Source organism: Pollicipes pollicipes, unplaced genomic scaffold (genome assembly GCF_011947565.3).
Source record: "Pollicipes pollicipes isolate AB1234 unplaced genomic scaffold, Ppol_2.1 Scaffold_7262;HRSCAF=8765_pilon_pilon_pilon, whole genome shotgun sequence".
In the NCBI taxonomy this organism is placed as follows: Eukaryota; Metazoa; Arthropoda; class Thecostraca; order Pollicipedomorpha; family Pollicipedidae; genus Pollicipes; species Pollicipes pollicipes.
Genome location: NW_023597055.1, coordinates 1,272,938 through 1,279,590, shown reverse-complemented (window position 1 = coordinate 1,279,590; position 6,653 = coordinate 1,272,938). Strand labels below are relative to the sequence as shown.

Below are 6,653 nucleotides of genomic sequence, written 5' to 3'. Positions count from 1 at the left end.
CGCGGGATAAAACCACAGACAGATGCTACAACAAGGCCCCTCCCCTCCCCCGAAATATTGCGATGTTCCTGTCCGGTCACGAACGAAAATCAAGTTGCATTTTACGCACTGCAATATCCGAAAAATATCCTTACCTGTTTGGGGCCGTAGTCGTAGAGGTGGGTCGCCCTCTCCACCCCTTTCACCAAGGCACACCTAGCACATCTCCATTCACTGCAGCGAGTGAACTGCGAATGGACAAGCGCATGCTGTCTAATGAGTCGCTGCACGCAGGGGGGGGGGGGGGTTCGGAACTTAGTCGGGACTAGACCCGGCAATCCCATGGTGACGTCACCATCGGGACGCCCCAGGGCATTCACGTGTTGAAGGGCATCGCATTGTGTGTTTTTGAATACTCGTTTTCGAATACTTCTAAGCCGTTCCCTCTCATGAAATAAGTATCAGGACATTTGCCAGTATGTCTCCTAGCAATATCCGGAGTTAAACAGCTGTGGCTGCCCAAATATTCCAACACCAGCCCGTATTCCCATACCTTGTTTTAATCCAATAAGGGCGACTTTTGCGACTATTAGAGATGATTATCACCCTTACTGCCACGCAACGTTTCTAACTGCGGTGCAGTTACGGGTAACTTCAAACCGGTGATACGTATAAACGAGCGATCAGCTCAATGGAAGGGAAACATTTAAGTGTGCAACCACTGAGAAGGCGACGACGGCTACATTCAATGTATTTAACGGTTACATCGTGTCTCGGAGCTAGCGGGAGTCGGAGCTGACACTCGATGGTCGTGGGCATTGTTGAGGGCTTCCAGGGATGTGCTGTTGTATGCCGCGTTCCTGCGAGCTTCTCGTAGGCACCTGTGGCCCTCCTGTTCGGCGACCTTTACGCCGTGGATGGAGGTGGTCATCAGTTCGCAGCCACGCTTATGACAATAACGGCCGGAGAAGCAGTTGAAGGCGGCGTTGTTCTGATGACAGTCGCAGTAGTGGTTTTGGAGCGCGCGACGCCTCTGCGTGAAATGTCGTTTGTGGTGCTCCCAGAGCCTATGCTGGGCGTCGAAGAATTCCTGCTTAAAGCAGTCCAAGTAGTGGTTTTGGAGCGCACAACGCCTCGGCATGAAATATTCATTGTGGTACTCGCACACTCACACTCACATTCACACTCACACAGTCTGTGCTGGACGTCGGGGAACTCCTGCTTAAAGCTGGTCGCCTCGTTCAGCACGCTCCACCACGCAGGGGCCAGGAGCTCCAGCACGCAGCGAACGTTTTCGACCCGATGACGCTACGTTTGCCTCGCCTTGCAACGATTTCCGTGCTGATGAACAGGTTGATGAATGCGTGAGGTTTCACATCTCGCGATGAAAATGATTGCTCGATGTTTTGCTCCTGGTTTCCGCTGCATATGCTCTTGCTGTTCGTCGTTTGCTTCCGAAATTACAACCTCCTTGTTACCTCGCTATCTGACGTCATGGGAATGACGTTTCGTCCTGCCTGTTGTTGCTGAGGTTGCGCCCAGCATTTGACGTCATGCACTTCCTCGATGACGTGCTGAACCTGGGCGCAGGCGTGGGACGTGGCAATGGCTTTCCTGGTTTCTTTCTTGCAACCGTATTTTTCGGGGAATAGAGGGACAGCGGATGCTCTGTTGTGTGTTCTGAGCTCGAACACTCCCGTGCTCCGGAGATGGCTGGGTGTGCTTCCAACACCGTCGCGATGTTTGAGGGTTGGATGTTGCCGGTAGGGCTTATGCTAGCCACGCGGCTTGTTGGGTCGCGGACCGTTTCTGTTTTGCTTACCTCGAGTGTTAACGGCTCCGTTTGCCGCACTGCTGTGGGATGCCGTTGCGTTATCGTTTGCGTTTGCCTCGATTTTTTGCTGTTCCTTGCCCGTTTTCGAAATACTGCTCGTGCGTGTTAAAATATCTTGAGTCGTCCTCCTCTGGTACGAGAACTGCGAAATGGTTTTCTGCGACATTTGACGTCACGACTGTTTTCGACATTGTTTTTGGACTCGTCACGAACCGATTGACTGTTGCACATTGGCACCGATTCCTCCCGGCTTACCACGGAATTTCAACTTTCGTCCTTTTTGTTGCGGTGTTTGCTTGCTGGGTAAAGGTGCTCTCGGCGCCTCAAAGCGGCACTTGTCTTACATATTCGTGGCGCTGTCATCGACTTCTCCTTTCTCGGGGATGCCATGTTGGCAGCCATATTTGCGTCATGTGCCGCGCCCCGTACCCAGAAGCGGCGGCCTCTATTCGACGGTCAGGCGCGTGACACTGGACGCCCGTGATCAACATGTTTTCAAGTACAACAATTACAACTCCTCACGCTTGCTTAGATTGTGGCAAGCGCATAAGTGCTTGCGTGTTTCCTCCTGTTCTCCAGATAGGAAGAATGGTAAGAGCAGAGTTGTTTTCAAAATATTCCCTTGATCAGTGGCGAAACTGTCTTTCAATATATTCCAGCAGGCGCAGGTGCCAAAAACCAAATAATTTTGCTCCCTTCCGGTGATCCAGTGACTTGTATGCCTCGCATGGATCGGAACCTGTACTTCAATGGCCGCACCTTGGTTTGAGATGAGCAGCCGGTCCGGCGTTGAAGATCCGCTTGGTCTTGATCCGGGTTGCGGCACCAATGTAACGCTTCACCTTCTAGATCAGCGTTTTTCTGTTCATTGTCCATTAAAACATACGTAAGAGGGTCGTCTATATTCGGCTACAAGATAGTCCGACTGGCTCGCGTTGTGTAAGCTATGCAGAGTCGCAGCCCTGGTGGTGGTTGGACCTCGTCTGACGCTACGCAACATGCGTCAGTCTAGATACACCGCGGGGCCGCGGGGCGTTGGCGGGCGACCTCCGATCTCGGGGGAGGGGGCGCCCCAGAACGTTCTACTGCGCGCAACTCTAGTGCATACTTGCTTACGTAACGAGGCTGCAGAAACGCGTTTTGAACTCCATTAGTTAGGTTATTTGATAAAGTGAACAACTCGTAGACCAACTACGAAGCGACAACAAGGTATAAATCATGCACCCCAACAGCGGGCACAGACAAACAGATGAATGGCGTGACCTCAACAGCACGGCGTTACAGCGTACACGGACGCTCCAAGCGGCAAAAACAATGCGTACAAGAAAAGGTGGCGCCGGCGGAATGTGTACGCATGTCTACCCACATGTGTGCGACAGCAACTTGTCGCTTAGCGGGAGGAAATCAGCGTACCGTTCGAAGTATTCGCGGAATTAGAAATATGTGCGGGGCTGGACTCGCTGTCATTGTCCCCTGGAATGTTTGAAACTCGCTGTCATTGTCCCCTGGAATGGAATGAAAGTTTACTGGAATGACCGCCCCATGTTGCGACGCTACCCGAGCATCCTCCGAGCGCAGACCGGCGGCCGCCTCCGGCCGCGGGTCGCCCGCCGCCGCTGACCGCGCGCGCCCGCGCGCCCCCCGCCGCTGCCGCTGACCGGGCGCGCTTTCCGTGCCCGGCAGGAGACCGACTGTACTGGACGCGACCGATGGTGATGGCGATGCTGGCCGGCCTGCGACCCCACATGTGGGCGCTGGCAGACCGCGGTGGCCTGCCGCGCGGCGCGCTCTGCCCGCAGCGGCGCCAGGCCTTCTACGCCGCCAACGACTCGCTCGCTGCCGCCGGCTACCACGTCGCGCCGAAGGACGTGCTGCAGAAGTGGTGCGTACGCGGCCGGGCAGGCGGGAGGCCTTGTGTGACCGGTGTGGCCAGGGAGGACGGCGTGCGAAGCTGACAGACGGGTTTGGGAGTGGTGGCAGACAGTAAAGCGCCACCCAGGCGCCTTGGACTTCACAGATAAGCACAGAATGAGGCTGTTTGTAAGCAGACGGGTGTGTCAGTATTTTCACTATTTGTGGTGTTCAGCCGACTCGTGGTCTTGACACCAAAAGTCCGTGGATGTTGTTAACGGTTGGACGGCAGACACTGGACCACAACGCCGTGTTCGTTTTCGTCGGCAGGCAGAACATGTTTGCCACGTACAAACGGATAATGGCGCGGGAGGCCGAATCGGGGGTGTTCAACACCCACTGGGAGTTCTACGACGTGAGTGCAGCTGATTGGTCTGTCGGCTTCCGCACGTCTTCCTGACAGGCGTGGATGTTCATGCCCGCAAACCTTGTAAGAGTAAGGATCGGGGGACTGTGAGAGGTGTGCGATCGTTGACGCACACTTCGCGCCGTTTACAAGTGTATTCGCGCGGCGAAATATATTTTACGGAATTGCTTACTCAGCGTAGTTGCATTGCCCGAAGCTGTCTGAAGCCGCACGGTTGCTTTGTGTTTGTTCATATTGCTGTCAAGTCGCGCGTAAGATGTAAATCACCTGGTGGTGATAGTGACGTTGCGGACCGCGTGCGACGGCATCGGAGCTGTGCAGGCAGCGGTGCAACAGCACCCCCGCGGCGCAGCTCCGTGTTCGGGTGCCGGCCGACCGCGACCGGTCGGCCGAGACGCCGTGGGAGGCTCGTCCGCACGGCCAGCGCGTGTCGCGCTCGCACTCACCGGCTCCGCCGCCCCGCCAGGACATGAAGGAGCTGATGGCGGAGCGTAGCCCGCGGAGGCCGGAGAGCGGCGAGGACGCGGAGCCGGACCTGGCGGCGGCGGCCCCGCCGGCCCCGACGCCCGCGCCCGCGCCCGCACCCAGCGCCATCCAGGGCGTGCTCGTGATCCCGGCGGCGGCGCTGCCCGTCGCCAGCGGCTCGCCACTCAAGCCGGCCAAGCGGCCGCGCGTCGAGCCCGCCGCACGATGCCCGGCGGTGGCGGCGGCGGCGGCGGCGGCCGGCCCGGAGCCGCGTGCAGGTAAGGGCGGGACGAGGCGCGTGCGAACGGCGGGTTGGCTCACGGACCGCCCGCCCGCTGGGAATGCCCTTTGTTGCCAGCCCGGCGCTCAGTGCATTGGTGCCTGCTTCGTTTCGCGTTTTTTTGTTGTTGTTGTCAGTCAGCTGTTGCGGTCGCGTTGTTGCGTCTTGCTGGCCGTGTCGCCACGTCTTGTGTTGGCCGTGTTGTTACGTACCGTTGGCCGTGTTGTTGCGTCAGGTCTGCCTTATTGAAATGTCCTGTGAGCCGTGTTGTTATGTCTTGTTGGCCGTATTGTAACGTCTTGTTGGGCGTGTTGTTGCGTCTTGTTGGCCCCGTCGCCACATGTTGTGTTGGCCGTGTTGCCACGTCTTGTGTTGGCCTTGTTGTTACATCTTGTCGCCCGTATCGTAACGTTTTGTTACCTCCGTTGTTACGTCTTGTTGGCTGTATTACCACGTCTTCTGTTGGCCGTGTTGTTACGTCGTCCGCGGCGAGGGCTCACGACGCGACACGGAACTGTGCTGTGTGCGTGCCATTACGTCGATGTTGGTGCGATGGTCCGCACAGAGTTTGTCCGTCGCCGTGCCGTGCCAACTGATTCCGTACGCCACATGGGATGTTAACGCCGGTGTTCGCCCCCAGCGGTGGCTGCCGCGCCGGCGGAGGAGTCGGCGGCGCCGCCGCCCTGGTTCCAGCAGTATCTGGAGCAGGAGCGGCGGGACCGCGAGCGTACTGCGACCGAGCGGCGCCGCGCCTGGGAGGAGGAGAAGCTGCGCAGGCTGGAGGCCATGCACCGCGAGAAGGTGGCGCTGCTGCGGCAGCTGATCCAGGCTGTCAAACGGCGCGAGGACCGGTGATGGCACGGGCGCAGTTGATGGCGCTGGGACAGCTGCTGGCGCTGGCACAGCTGCTGGCGCTGGCACAGCTGCTGGCACTGACACAGCTGATGGTGCCGGCACGGCTGATGGCACTGGCACAGCTGATAACTGTCTCAAGGGAGCTGATCCAGCTCGTGGGACGGTGGGGTTGGAGGCTGCCACTGGGCGGCCGGCCCGGGTCGCCGGACTCCATCGCCCGACGACTGCAGCCAGCCGTCAATGATAGATGGCCGGCCTCCCCACCCGCCGCCCGGTAGATGGCGCTGTAGAGGCGCGGCGCGAGATGGCGCTGCCCGTGCCCGGCGGTCGCGGCGGTGCTCACTGTGTTTTGTGCTGTAACCATGTGTCAGTGTCATCTGTGACGCGTACAAAGGGGATGTGGGAGCACGACATTGTTGGTATGCCGGTGGATGTGAAATGCCGACAGACTTGACGTCTTTGCGTCTGCTATTAGTGTCGTTTGGTTCACTGCTTCGGTCATCACTCATGATGGATACAGTACCTGAGTTGTCTGCCACTGAGAGCGAGTGCACCGGTTAGGACACTGTTAGGCTGACATTTGTGGGGGGGGGGCTCTTGTCAGTGGATTCAATGAACATGTAATGGCGGTGTACATGTATGATTTAATTTTTCCGTCACCCTTGTCCTTGTTTGCAAGTACCACGAATCTCCAAATGGCGAAGTATGCATAAGTGACCTTGAGTGTGTTTGTCATTCGCCACATTTGTACTTTTGCTCGAATCGAAGTTGAATATATCGCCAGTGCTACCAATGCAATGTGTTTCGTCGTCTCGGGTGCTATAGTTCACCTCCGGCTACAATTAACCCTCGGCTGCGATAGTTCACTCTCCGGCTCTGATAGTTCACTTTCGGGCTGCGACAGTTCACCCTCCGGCTGCCATAGTTCCCCCCTCCCGGCTGCGACAGTTGACCCTCCGGCT

General features: G+C 57.5%; 1 long non-coding RNA gene across 1 annotated transcript; it reads left to right on the top strand.

Moving 5' to 3' along the window:
• Positions 1-3,611: 3,611 nt before the first annotated feature.
• On the top strand, positions 3,612-4,630 carry LOC119113381 (uncharacterized). The gene is made up of 3 exons (XR_005095905.1): positions 3,612-3,695; positions 3,995-4,079; positions 4,558-4,630. It is a non-coding gene; the product is annotated as an uncharacterized LOC119113381 (long non-coding RNA).
• The last annotated feature ends 2,023 nt before the right edge of the window (positions 4,631-6,653 follow it).